This window comes from Phyllobates terribilis, unplaced genomic scaffold (assembly GCF_046119375.1).
Source record: "Phyllobates terribilis strain yellow unplaced genomic scaffold, ASM4611937v1 Scaffold_430__1_contigs__length_1590877, whole genome shotgun sequence".
NCBI lineage: Eukaryota > Metazoa > Chordata > Amphibia > Anura > Dendrobatidae > Phyllobates > Phyllobates terribilis.
The window spans coordinates 1,449,313-1,464,455 of NW_027363190.1; positions in this window are offsets into that span (position 1 = coordinate 1,449,313).

The following is a 15,143-nucleotide window of genomic DNA, read 5'->3' on the forward strand; positions in this document are numbered from 1 at the left end:
AGTACATATTTGTTGAGCTGTTTTAGGTCCAGTATGGGCCGTACGCCGCCTCCTTTCTTGGGGACTACGAATAGATTGGAGTAGAACCCTCGGAAAAGCTCGGCCGCGGGGACCAGTAATATGACTCCTGCTTGAAAAAGAAAGGAGACCGCTTGGCGGAAGGCACAAGCCTTGGCTGGCGGCTTTGGGGGAACAGAAGGAAAGAGTCTGTTTGGTAAGTTGGAAGACAGACTTTATGAAAGAGCAAAAGTCAGCCGACAGGTCTTGTCCGACTTTTGCGTCGACCGCAAGTTGTCCCTGCGTGGGGAGCGGTTGCTATTTTGTGCTGGACGCGAGACGGACCAGCCCGAAGAGTTCCGAAAGGATCGGAATCGAGTTTGGTTAAGCTTCTTGTAGGTGCGTTTGGGTTTCAGTTGGGGGGAGAGAGGTACTCTTACCCCCGGTGGCATTGGATATCATAGTGTCCAACTGTTCACCGAAAAGTCAACCACTGAGGTACGGGAGGTGCGTGAGGGACTTCTTTGAGGCTGCGTCTGCTTTCCATTCCCGCAGCCAGAGGATACGCCGAATCGTGATGGCGTTTGATGCTATTCCCGCTGCACCCCTTGCTGAATCCAGAGCTGCATGAAGCATGTAATCTGCTACAACTGCTATTTGAACCGCTTGGTCCGACCGCTCAGGAGCAGATACTTGGAGGCCAGCTTGTAAATTTTTGGGCCCAAGCCAGGATGGCCTTGGCAGCCCAAACTGAGGCGAACGCGGGAGCCAGGGAGGCCCCATGTGGCCTCGAAAATTGAACGAGCCATGCGTTCCACCTGCCGGTCTGCTGAATCCCTGAGGGTTGAGCTATCTGGCAGTGAAAGGAGTGACTGTGCTGCTAGTCTAGAGACTGGGGGATCCACTTCGGGTTGATCTGTCCATTCCTTGGTGACCTCCTGTGGGAAGGGGTACCACGCCTCCAGATATTTGCGATTGGTAGAAATGTCCAGCACCCGAAGGATGGATGAGATTACGTCCTCAACTAGCGCTGTATTGCTAGGGGGGGGGGGGTTGGGATCAGGGAACCTTCAGTTTCCTTGTCCGAGTCGGAATCACAGATGCCTTCCGAATCCTGTGTATCGCTAAGGCATCTCCTGCTGGGTGAAGCGGGGCGGAGGACTTCTCTGGTCAGGGATCGCTGCGGAGATCTGCATTGTCTGTCCCTGGTAGGGGACGGTCTAGATGACCTGGAACTACGGTGTCTTTCCCTAGAAGTGGATGACCATGTGCTATGGGATGATGCAGATGAACGTGACCTGTGGGTCCGCTTGCGTCCAGATCTAGACGTGGATGTGCCCGGGTCGTCATGTCCCTGAGTCGAGCTTTCCCTTTGCTGGGCAGTGTTCATAGCCGAGGCATGACTCTGCCGAGCCTGAAGCAATGTGGAGGCTAGGTTATCTATAGACTGCGTCATAGATTGTGACCCATCCCGGCGTGTCATTAGACACCGAAGCATTGGCAGGGGCTTCTTGGGGCTCTGGCACAGTAGTCTGGGTGCAGTCCTGGCAGTGCGGGTACGTGCTGCCACTGGGGAGAGTATTACTGCAGGCTGTACAGAGTGCATAAAAGCAGTCCTGCCTGGTTCTCTTGGACCTTGAGCCCGGCATAGTGCACTGGGGTGGCTATGCAGAGGGCCCTACAGGGGTGGCTATGCAGAGGAGCCTATAAGGAATAATGGATTCACAGCCGAGGAAGAACTCCAGCTGTGATCTTATCCCACCAGTGTGTCCCTGGGTCCAGCGCCGAAGATCCACAGTCCTGTGCCCCCCGGAGACTGGCTGGCCTGGTCTGGGTCGGCCGACCAGTAACTGCAGGGTTAATCCCTTATCCTGCAGCAGATAATGGCCGCCGGAGTAAGGTTAAGAAAGAAGGGGGGGGCGGAGAGCTGAAAAGGGCGGCAGAGCTGTGAGAAATCGCGCCCTTTCAGTCTCGATCCGCCCCCTTTATGACACTGTAGAGTGTCATATTTGTCATCCGGGGGGCAGGCGGGAGAGGAGGTGGCGGCCTCGGCTAGGCCGAAGCCGCGGCCTAAATTAGATGCCTGATGCCCAAAGGGGCTGCAGGTCGGCGTGGAAGTCCGGGAGGGGGCCAGATCTGAACCGGGCCCCCCCGGATAAAAAGGCAGGATAGCGGTGGGGTATTAGCGGAAGGGGGGGCCCTGTGAAGAGTCCCCCTGAGGCACCATAGAGCTGGTGCTGCCGCAGAGACAGGGCACAGGGAGGCCTGTGCCTCTCGTGTCATGCCTGCCTGCACTCCCCCCGGCCCCGACAGGAGCCCACAGCAGGGCTGGGGTCCCTGGATTCAGGCGCAGTGTGCTGGCTGCTGGGAGCTGCAGAGTGCTGCCTGTACAGGCCCTACCTGAGGCGTTTCAACCTAATACCCCCAGAGGGGGATTAGGGAGGTGCTGCTGTCACCATCAGGGGGCTATATCCTCGCCTCGACCTCAACCCAGAAACCAAAAGGAATTGGGGAAGGAGGGGGGTCTCGATTTCGAACCAGCACCCGAGGGGCTGGGGAAGGAGCGACATGGGGAATAGCCATCTCGACTTCGACCGTGCACCCTGTAATAAGGGGCCGAGGAAGGAGCCATGCCAGGAGTCTCGCAGAGACCCACTTTTCTTTATCTGTAATCCCGTTGATGAAAAAGGAGTAGAAGTTTTAGGTGTGCCTCTTATGCGACACTAACAAAAACTGGAGATGGCTGACGCCGTCCAGGAGTGTATACTGCAGAGGAGGAGCCACGGTTAATCTTTTTCAGATTATGCATAGTGTTGCCTCCTAGTGGACAGCAGCATAACACTCATGGTCCCGTGTCCCCCAATGAGGCGACAGAGTAAATTAAGTTTTTTTACATTTCACTTTGCATTAATACCTGTGTTGCACCCGAAGGGTTGAAAAAAAAAAAATTTACAGCTGTTTTGAAGTATTTGAGTTGTGCGGTTTTTACTAAGGTATCATTTTTGGGGAGTTTCCAAAATGTAAAAGCCTCAAAGTCCATTAAAATCTGAATAGGCCCCTAAAGGAACATGTTTTGTTGATTTCTTGAAAAAATGAAAATTTGCTGCTAAACTTTTAACCCTTCTAACATCCTATCAAAATAAAATGATGTTTGAAAAATGATGCAGATATAAAGTAGATATATGGGAAATGTTATCTATTAATTATTTGTACAGCGTGACTAACTCGTTTAAGGATATAAGAATTAAAAGTTTGAAATTTGCAAAATTCTCTAAATTTTTACCAAAATTCCGATATTTTCACAAATAAACGCAAAAAATATTGACCTAAATTTACTACTACTGTATGTACAATGTGTCATGAACAAAACAGTCTCAGAATCACTAAGCTACATTGAAGCATTTCAGAGTTATTACCACAAAGTGACCCTGGTCAGATTTCAAAAATTTGGCCTGGTCATTAGGGTCAAAATGGACTCGGTCACTAAGGGTAATGGGAACCAGGAGAAAACACACATGAGCCACTATTGTAGTATGGCTTCTTTAGAAAGAAAGGACGTATAGTTTCTGTAGTGATCTGAATACAGAGCTCATCTGACAGTTTTCCCAGTGAACTCAAGCCGAATCAGCCCAGTTTCAAAGAAGATATGAATGCGCTTCTCAGTGTTCGCGGGATGACAGGCTGGATGGCAGCTTTCTGCTGCGATCCAGGCTGTCATCTCGATGTAGCAGAGCTGAAGCTGTCCTGGGAACCATGGAAAGGTAAGGATGATGTTGCTTTATTATTTTTCTTTTATTGCAGGAGATCGTTGGCTTCAGCTAGAATGGGCGTGATGGTAAGTATGGTTTAATTTAGAACAATAAAGAATTGTGTGTTTATTTCAATTAAAGGACTTTATTCTGGGTGTTGTGTTTTTTATTTTTTAAATACTTTACTAGAAATTCATGGCAGTCATGTATAATATTGGCGTGACCCCATGAATTTCGGGCTTAGGGCCAGCTGATAATGCCAATCTGGCCCTAACCCCTTTATTACCCAGTGAGCCACCGCACCAGGGCCCTGGATGAGTTTGGTACAGCGCATCTATGAACGCGCCATTTTCCAGGGTGGCTGCGGACTGCAATTTGCAGCGGGTGGGGCCCAGAAAGCTTGGGCCTCCCTGCGCTGCAGATTCCAGCCCCCAGCTGCCTAGTTGTACCTGGCTGGACACAAAAATAGGGCGAAGCCCCACGTATTTTTTTTTAAATTATTTAATGAAATTCATGAAATAATTAAGAAGAAAAGGGCTTCCCTGTATTGTTGTGTCCGGCCAGGTACAAATAGGCAGCTGGGAGTTGGGGGCAGCCTGTTCCTGCCTGCTGTACCTGGCTGGCATACAAAAATATGGCAAAGCCCACGTCAACATTTTTGGGAAAAATTAATTAAAAAATAAATAATAATTTAGGGACTGCATCTTTATTAACCCCTCAAGTGTCATTTAGTGTTAAAATAAAGGATTTATTAAAAAAAATAATTGGCGTGGGATCCCCCATAATTTCAGTCTCTAGCGGAGGTTAAGCAGACAGCTGGGGCAGATGTTTGAAGCCTGGGAAGGGGGTAATACCCACGGAGCTTCCCAGGCTACTAATATCAGCCCCCAGCTGAATACCTAGCCTTTGCTAGCTATTAAAATGGGAGACCCCCCCCCCCAAAAAAAATGACGTGGGGTCCCCCCTATTTTAATAGCTAGCAAAGGCTAGGCAGACAGCTGGGGGCTGATATTAATAGCCCAGGAAGGGTGCCATGAATATTGGCCCCCTCCCAGGCTATAAACACCAGCCGTCAGCCGCTCCAGAAATGGCGCATCCATAGGATGCGCCAATTCTGGCACTTAGCCTCGCTCTTCCACGCTGCCCTGGTGCGGTGGCAGGGGGTAATAGGGTTGGGGTTCATGTCAGCGCCAGCTGCCATGAAGCCCAGGGAAGCCCAGGTTAGTAATGATGGGCGTCTATAAGACACCCCCACTACTAACCTACAAAGAGTTAAAAAGAAAAAACACACTACACCCAGAAAAAAATAATTTATTTGAAATAAAACACACCATTTTATTTAATTCTTAGTTTACTAAAAAAAAATAGTTACCTGTCCACGTTCCTGCGCTGATCTCCCATGCACAGCTGTCACATCTGGAGATGGTGAGAGCTGTGCATGGCTGCTGTAAGCTCACACTGCCGGGAACACGTCCGCTCCCGGCAGCGTGAGCCCCTGACTGAGGTCACCGGAGTGCATTCAGTCAGCGCAGCTCCGGAGACCTCCTTTACGGCACTGCTGTACCGTGGGAATTTCTGACCGGAGCAGCGCTGCCTGAACTCCGGCGAACCCGCTTATGCTGCCATTCTAGCGGCGGCAGCGGTTCAGAGCGGTCACATTCTATGTGGCTGCTCTAAACTGGAGATCATCGTGGGACACTCGTGGACTACTACGGAGGGGTAAGGATAAGGTTGTGGTTTATTATTTTATATTTTATTACAGGAGATAGATGGCTTCGGGGAATTAGGTGTCTAGGTGAGTATAGGTGTAGTTTTTTATTTTTTACCTTATTTTAGGTGGCGATCGGCGGGGACAGGTAATGTATAAACTAATTTATTTTAGGTAACCACTGGCCACCAATGACATGTATTTAAAATTTATTGGGGGACCAAAGACAAATATATATGGGGGCCTAAAAAAACACGTATAGGGGCAAAAATAACACATGGGGCAGTTTAAATAGCAGGATCAGGCTGATGGGAACTACTGCTCCCATCAAGCGGATCCTGCTGGCACGAGTGGACGGGGGGCAGACATAGGCCGATGGGAGTAGTAGTGTCACATCGGCCTATGTCTGCCTGCACGCACACACCCGCAGACATCGCACAGACACCGTGCACACACCAATCATGACGGGCTGATGGTCTGGGAGGTATGGCTGACCTGCGCAGCCGTGGGAAAGTTCATGTGAGTTCATGCAGTCAAGCATGAACTCACATGAACCCTCTGAGGGCACTGCGGCTACTACAAATGAACAGCTGATCGGCATCACCCGATACCTCAGCTGTTCATTTGAAATAACCGGCGGGAAAGCGCAGCACAGAACGTGAAAGCCGGCGGTGAAGTCTTTTCACCTCCGGCTTCCCCGCCCGGGTCTTCGCTCCCCGCTCCTTGGTGCTGCGCTCCCCGCCCGGTCCTAACTTACCATCGGGATGGGAGGTGGCGAGGGGAGCGGAGGATCGGGGTGGGAGGCTGCGGGGAAGCAGTATGGGGCTGTGTGATTGTTTAAAAGCCGGCGGCTTTTTACAGCCCGCCGGCTTTTAAACAATCAGGAGAATTCTCTCATGCTGGGATGGCATTCTGATGACAGGCTGGATCGCAGCTGAGCGCTGCCATCCAGCTTCTCATCCTTCAGAGACACTGCAGAGCGCAGGCATTATGGGAACTTCCGATTCCGGTATTCGATATTGTAAAAGCATCGGAATTCCGATACCGCGAATATCGGCCGATACCCGATATTTCAGTATCGGAATGCTCAACACTATTTTTCAGACAAGGTAATGTCAAAAAAACAGGGAATAAAACCCAGCAACAAATAGTTAATTTCATGGATAAGGAGCTATGCATATGGAGGCAAATTCATTCAGAGTTCACAGGTAGCAGGCATAATGATTCTAAGGGGAGTACTTACATGGCTCAATGTCTAGCTCCTGAAGAGGAGACTGATTGGGGAGATTTATTAAAGGAGACAACTTACTATAATAATACAAGCTTGTAATTGAGATTTGACTTTGCGATTTTTGAAAGTACCGTTTTTTTTATATATAAATTTTTTTTTTTAACAAATTATTGGAAATAAAAACGATTTAATTTTAAGAATTGCATTCATATCTTCCTTGAAACTGGGCTGATTCGGCTTGAGTTTAGTTGTTGATGTTGTATCCTGAATCGGAAGTTGTAATCTACTGACCTCCTTTTTGATATATTAGTTTTCTCAGTGAACAGGACTGAGCAGCCTGCAGTGTATTAGAACTTATGGAGGCTGCAGAAGACAAAATGCAAAACAACTGCAATATTGTTATTTGTTTGCTATCAATGTTTACAATATTCACTTTGTGGTACATAGTTAGGAAATCACCAGTAAATTAAATTAAATGTCTGGAATAATCATCTATTGTAAATTTAAAAAGGGAAAAGATATAGACAAGATGGACCACGGGGTCTTTTTTCTGCCAATTATCTTCTAGGTCCTGGCAGCAGCGGGCAAACAGAACTTTAGCATTTAGGGTTGCACTATCATATACATTGGGCGAGTGCTATCCAATTGTTTTATTAGATAGCATTCAAACCAATGTTATTCAATAGGGCAGTGGGGGGGGGGGGGGGGGGGGCGAAATGACGAATGCAGCTGTGCCGAAACGCGCATCGGGGTGTGTGCCAATGAGGAGTGTGCTATTATCTACAGTGGATGTAAGTAGTTGCTGTGCATTATATACATCAATGTTTTGGCTGTCTGCTTGGTTTCCTTTTGATGTCTTTGAAATAGAGGGACATACTGATTTGCCCTTAATACATAACAGTGAGCTATGTGCTCGATATATATTCTCCTGGTATCTTATTGATTTATACTTTTTCTGTTCTATTTAAATCCACTACTACTTTATATGATTCAGCCATTGGCATTAATATGATATTACATAGTATTTAGTGGAATTCTGTTATATTTTTCAGGCACTTGCACTTTAATAATTACCGCACTTTATGTATATACTATATAGCAGCCTACACTGATGGATTCTTGATAAGATTATTCATACCTTGTCTATACTTTGTGATATTTACCGCACCCCCTTCCCTAGTGCCCCTCTACCGCATTGTGCTTACATTTCCCTGTGTTCTGTGATTTATGTTTTCACAGATCAATTGGACCTTGTTTCGCATTGTGTTTCTCTTGTTTTTCAGCTACCATGTTTACTTCGGTGGTCCGCTCTATTTCTTTATAGGTCCATGATTGGGTTAAGATAGAATACTTTACGATATACTTTATACCCGTTTGTTTCTCTCTTTCTCCTCCTATTATTTTATTAAAAAAAAACTTATGGTGCACTGATGGTACAAACTGATGAGTGAACAACAAATAGATTGAAATCGGATCCAGAGAACTGATAAAAATATCTATTTCTTGTATGCAAAAATAAATGAATGAGGCTTTAGGCTGACTTACCAGTAGGGTGCATTAAAAATAAATGACATCTTGCTGGAATCAAGGTCTCGGCCCCTACATCATGCTGCTCTCAGATTAAATAGTAACCACCTGCTGATGGATTCCATTTAACTGTGGAATGTAGTGAATGTAAAATGTTGGCAATGAAAGTACCTAGAATGAAGGGGGAAGGGAGGAATTTAGCCAAATTTGTCATGGTCACTAATGTACATCGTAATAATTAATGGAATTTGTGTATTTCAATATGAGATATATTTTTTCCATGTACAATAGGAAGAGGAACATACAGCTTCTAGAAATGAAGATTGAAGAGGAGAACATGGCCCTGAAAAACATTAGTCTGTCTCTGTAAGTGCTGAGATTTGAGCTAATAAAAGCAAACGTTATAGATAGCATAACAATATACATTCTAAGACCATGTTCACACGTTGCATTTTTGCTGCGTTTTTTTCTGCAGGCAAAACCTGCTCTCTTGGCAGTAAAGAAGCCGCTTACAAAAAGCAGGTGTTGCTGTGTTTTTCAGGATCCCAAAGTTCAGCTTTGCTTCCAGCACAGAAGCATGAACACAAGTCACCAATGCAAGACATATGTGAAACCAGACAATCATTTTTGGAAAAAAAGGTCAATTTGATCAAATTATATAGTGAAAAAAGATTTTTAAATCTGAAAAAATAGTGACTATTCTGAAGAAAAAAGTTCATATGAGTTCATGAAAAAATACACAATTACAAATGTAACAGGGGGGAGGTGAATAGGTCAGGAATAGCTTACCTAAGATGTTGGCAGAGCACTGAGTTTGTAAGACACTGTTTACTTTCACACTTTACTCAGCCTTTGAGTTGACCAGGTATTGTTCAATTTCTCACCTTGGTCAGCTAATGTTTATTTTGCACACATCACTAATTTAATTAAAATGTACTAATCCTAACTGCCATTCTCAGGTGATGAATCATAAAATGTTAGAGTTGGAAGAGACCTCCAGGGACACTATGTCCAAACCCGTGATCAAGACATTATGGGTTTAAACTTGGGAAAATCATAAAAATAAATGTGTTTCACATACTGCTGTACATGCTTTTTTTTACTGAAAACACAGCAAAACCTGATTCCTGCGTTTTGCTGCGTTTTTGAACTTACTCATTGCTTTCTATGGGGGAAAAACACTGAAAGAAGTGACATGCTGCAGTTTTCAAAAACGCAACAGTTTTTCAATTCAGTCAGGAAAAAAAACAATGTGTGTGCATGAGATTTCTGAAATCTCAGCTTTTGCTGGTACTGTTACACGCAGCTTAGATTTTGCATAAATTTGCTGAAAAAAATGCAGAAAAAACAGAACATGTGAACATAGCCTTACGGGTTTCCTTTACGCTCGCACTATGGACTGTAACTTAGTGTAAAGTTTAACCAAGCAGCGCACTAAGTTATATGGAAACTATGACAATTTGACCGAGTGAAACAATAGTTATTGTCAAGATTCAATGAAAAAACCCGCCGACTATGCAGGGACTACAGCACAGCTCTATGTAGGTGATTGGGACAGTGCTGCACCTACGTTCATTCGTTCAGTATTTGGTCAGTATTTTACATCAGTATTTGTAAGCCAGAATCAGAGAGTGGAACAATTGGAGGAAAAGTATAATACAAACACGTCACCACTTCTGTATTTTGTCATCCACTACTAGTCTTGGCTTACAAATACTGATGTAAAATACTGACCAAATTATATATTAATGAATATCAATATTACTCACTTATACGGTGGTTATAAGACACACACAGGACTGGTGAATGCCTAGATGTAAACACATTAAAGGGAATCTGCCACCAGACTATTGCTGCCCCATCTCAGAGCAGCATGATGTAGGGGCAGAGACCCTGATTCCTGAGATGTATCACTTACTGGGTTATTTACAGCAGTTTTGATAAAATCACTGCTTTATCTGTTGCAGATCTACCAGTTCTCTGAATGCTGAGCTCAGAGTAACTCCACCCCCACCACTGACAGCTTTCTGCCTATGCACAGTGTACACAGAAAACTGCCAATCTGTGGTGAGGGCGGGGTTATACAGATATTATCAATATGGAGGACTACATGGAGGGAGGTTTACTAGTCCTTTACTGTTAATCTACTGCTGATAAAACAGCAAGCAGCCCAGTAAGTGACATATCACTGGATTTAGAGTAAAAAATGTGGTGACAGATTCCCTTTAAATCAGAAGTATGTATTGTAATATAGTATATAATGAGTGAGTCATGATACGAGGCCTCATGTATGAAAACTGCTTTCTGTTACATTCCTGAAAAAAAAAGAAGAAAAAGAGATGGCTTTGCTGGTGCCCAGCCATCTAGTACGTACTGTATTTTTCAGATTATAAGACTCACTTTTTCCCCCCTAAATTTGGGGGGAAATGGGGGTGTGCCTTATAATCCGAATGTAGTTACCGGGGGGGGCAGCTTCTGTGGAGCAGGTTCCCAGAAGGCACAGTCGCTACTGCAGGAAGCTGGCGGCGGTGTCAGAAGTGAATTTGGGGAAAAATGGCCGCCAGAGGCGGCATGTGCACAGAGTGAGGTCTCGCCTCCTGAGATCTCAATCTGCACATGTGTCGCCTTTGGCGGCCATTTTCCCAAAGTTCACCAGAGTGAAAAGGATGGGAAGTGCGGGGACTCCTCTAACATTGTCATTTTGTGAAAACCCGAGGCCCGCCGCACCCTCGCATCACTGAACACCCCCTCCTCCCGGCCGGGGGCCCACAGCATCGCCCCACTTCTGACACCGCCGCCAGCCTCCTGTGACCCCGCTCCTCCACAGCCGCCCTCCCCTGGTAAGCTACAGTAAAAGTGAACTATAAGACGCACCACCATTTTATTAAAAAAGATAATATTTATTTTCCTCCCCAAAATTTGGGATGCGTCTTATAATATACCGTATTTTGCTGACTATATCAGAGAACATAGTATTATAAAGTAATATATGTAAAGGAGGATACAAGGGCCCCGAGGGCGGGACGGTTTTGGTCCAGTGCATATATTCTCTGCACTATTCCCTGCCTAGTGCCGCCTAGTGCGCCAATATTATCAAGATCAATTTATTCAGCAGCGCTGCCTGATTTAACGGGATTTATTCTTGGGATACAATATCATCAGGTCGGTGACGGTCTGAAAAAAATCCGACTACAGCATGCTGCGTATGTAAAAAAAAAAAAAAGCCTCTGACCCCCCCCCCCCCCCCAAAAAAAAGGTAAAGTGAAGAATAACACCACAGGTAAGATGCACCATTTGGAGGATTTTAAAGGAAACCTGTCATGTCCCCAAATGCTATTAGCCTGTAGATATAGGGTAAATGTGCAGGTTAAGGGCTCGCTCACATGAGCGTATATAACACGGCCGAGTGCTATGTGATACAACATTGCATAGCACTCGGACCGGTGTTATTCCCTGGTACAGCTCAGATCTGCGATTATCTTCTCATGACGATTCAGCGTGAGAAAACAATAGCATCATTCTGCAACTGCATCCGAGAATCGGATCTCAATCACCCATACAAGTCTATGGGTGCAAAACATCGGACTGCACTCAGATGTTATCCAAATGCAGTGCGATTACCACGGATGCCGGCAATGGAGGAGCCACCAGCTTTCAGTCATAGAGCAGTGTCTGGCACAGCTTCAGTCACCACTCAGTACACAGAGAGCGGCAGATGTAACCACACCCCGGCACTGACTGACAGCCGGCTACGCACTGATGCACTTCTCAGCGACCGGTCAGTCAGTGCTGGGGTGCGGTTACAGCTGCCACTTTCAGTGCTGTGAGCCGTGACTGTAACTCCCCCAGGCACGCTTCAATGACTGAAGAAATAAAGTTGATTTTCTCCAGGTGACGCACTTTCAGTATAGCGGCCGGACACCTTCATAACACAATTAACCTGCAGATTAATCCGATATCTGCAGGTAATAGCGTTATAAGACCTCACAGCATAGTCCGAAAAATACTGTCTGCACATGATACACCGTATATCTACTACACAGATACAGTAGTTGCCATTTACTGGGTGTCGCTCATGTATCACCGTAAGTGGCGACACGCGTTGGGCACTGAGGTCCTATCTACACCTTCCTATTAACAGGCTGATTTGATTGGGTATCCTCTATCTATGGTCATGTTGCATAATTGGCTCTTTATTTTTGTGAGGGGCAGCATTGGTCGCCGTAATTGAATGTATGAGTGATTATGGAGTGGCTATCTCTTCAGTGTGAGGTGAAAGGGTGTATTTCCAACAGCTATTCTACTTTATTGACCCATCACCCTGTACACAGGGATACCATAGTAATTCGCAAGTAGGTATCTGTTGCTGCACTTTATGTATATATATATTTTCTTTTGTATTCTTTATTTATACAGAATACTTTGGGTTTGTGCAATAGTGACCACCACAGACATTTCCCATAGCCTGTGAGGGCTTATCTATTTGTCTGCATACTTGTGCACTTTATACCATTCATTATAACATAGGAAGGTTTCTTAAGTAGTGGGCTCCTCATGCAGTGGACCTTTCCACTATTTTTAATGGTGTTTTAACATTATTGTTTTGGTTTGTCCATTATTTGTATATATGGCACCCCAGGGGTCTGGTTTCCACAGTAATAGCAATGTTATGTCTGAGAGCAGGTGGGAGGTCTCTTGGTCAGGAATCCTATGCATGCCACACCTCCTGCCCAGTCCTGGGAGGGGAAGGACTTCCCCTATATAAACCTGGGGCTGAGGCAGGGTTAGAGAGAAGAAGAGTAGAGAAGCAGAAGAAGCAGCTATAGGAAAGAGAGATCAGGAGCTCTGAGGAAGTCGTGCTAAAAGGAATCAGGGGCTGGCAGCTGAAGAGCTCGCCCTGATTGAAGAGTTACCACCGGACCCGGAGTCCGAGGCTGTGGGGATTAACCCTGACCCAGCAGCAGAAACCGACCGGCAGGGGATTTCAGGTCCTCTGGCCAAGAAACCCGAAGGCACGGTCACACGCGTGGGACCAGCACCGCCGTCGTGGAGCGGAAGCCACTAGAAGGCCCCGAGTCACCGGCCATACGGGTGAGCACCACACGGTACACTCAGGGACGTGGGCTACCTTTACCCGCCTCTAGCAAGGTAGCCAGAAGAGTACAGTTAGTTGGGGAGGCCTACAACTCCGCCTGGCCAAGGGGGATCCCATCTGCTCAAGGACTGACCAGGCCCCGACCGCTAGCCAGTACTCCGGGAGGGTCTATCTTTGTCACCAGTAAAGACCCTGAACTACACTGCATCGTCTCTGAGTGGTTCCTGCTATCCCCATCATCCACGTCGGCTGCCCTGAGGCCATACCCCTCCCGTTGGGGGTTATACCATCCACGCTGCACCATCCTTCCACCGGCCTCAGCGGTCTGCCCTGCAGCGGCAGCTCCATAGCTGCATTCAACGGGTGGCGTAGTCGTCCTACATCTACTGCTATTACACCGCCACTTAGTCTGACACCCTGGGCACGGACCGGGTCACCGCCACAAGGACTACTACCCCTATCCAGATCCGGCTCCGGGTATCCCTTGAACATGGCCCAGGGGGCGCGTCAGCTTTTGGCGTAGTCGGCAGGATTACGTGCCCGCAACCACCGGGTACTGCGTGCCTGAAAAAGACTGTTCAAACTTACTTGTGGTGAAGATTCCCGCCATCCGGCGCCATTTTCAGCCTTCTTCCCGCCTTCCGTGGAGTTTTCCCGCCGTTGGACGCCATCTTGAAGACGCCGCGCGGGAAGAAGAGGGGCGTGGACTCCAAAAGCGCGCGAGAACTGAAGCCCCGCCTCACGTCCAGACGTCGCGTAAGGTCCTGGAAGGAGCCCAGCAGACGCTGACGTCACAGGAGCGCGACGGAAGGTCCTCAACCCTGACGATCCACTGCGGAGCCGCGGCCTACAGAAGAGGATCATCGCAAGGTAGGCCACGGTCCACTAGGGGGGAGGAAGATGTCGGATACGGAGGAGAGCTTCACTGCCTCAACCCCCGCCAGCGCCAGCGCTGCTGCAGTCATGCCTTTCACCATGCCCTATATCCCGGGAGCGGCCTGGCTACCCCAGTACTCAGGGGAGTCACATACCCTGCATGACTTTAGAGAAAAGCTGGATAGCCTCTTCCAGGTGTACCCCCTCACAGAAGAGCAAAAAGTGAGCATCCTGGTGGCCCAATTAACTGGGGCAGCCCAAAGGGAGGTAAAGTCCTGGCCACCTGGGGGGAGGACTGTCGCAGGGATACTAACCCGGCTGAAGGACACCTTTGATACCCGCACCTCAGCCGAGATCAAGCTTAGATTCTACGGGTGCAAGCAGCGAGCACAAGAGAGTATAAGGTACTATGCACTAAACCTACAAGAGGCCCTGAGAGCCATTAAGCAAACCGACCCTGACGGCGTGGGAGACGAGGACCGGCTGTTGACTGAACAATTTATAGAGGGTTTATATTGCAATGCCCACCGAACCCAGTTGCGGGCAATGGCCTTACAGGACCCTCATCTGGGATTTGCACAGTTCAAGGACAGAGCCATCCGGGTGCTCCGAGAACCGGCACCAGGTGGCGTTGTGACCCACAGACGCCCCACTACCACTTACCACCAGGAGGCGGCGCCCTTGTCGGCAGGGCCTGTGGGAGCTGATGCGCAGGCTTTGAACAATGACCCGGCTCCAGACCTGCACCATCAGGTCCAAGAGCTAGCTAAAAGCGTTGCTGCGCTAACCCGAACTGTGCAGTCTTTACAGGTTTCTACTCCAGGGAAGATCCAGCTGGCATCCGGACCGGAGGACATCCCGTGGCGCCGACCAAGGAGGACCCCACCGGCCAGAGGAAGACCCAGCGACCGATACAACGAGGACGGACAACCTATCTGCCGCCGCTGCAATCAACCCGGA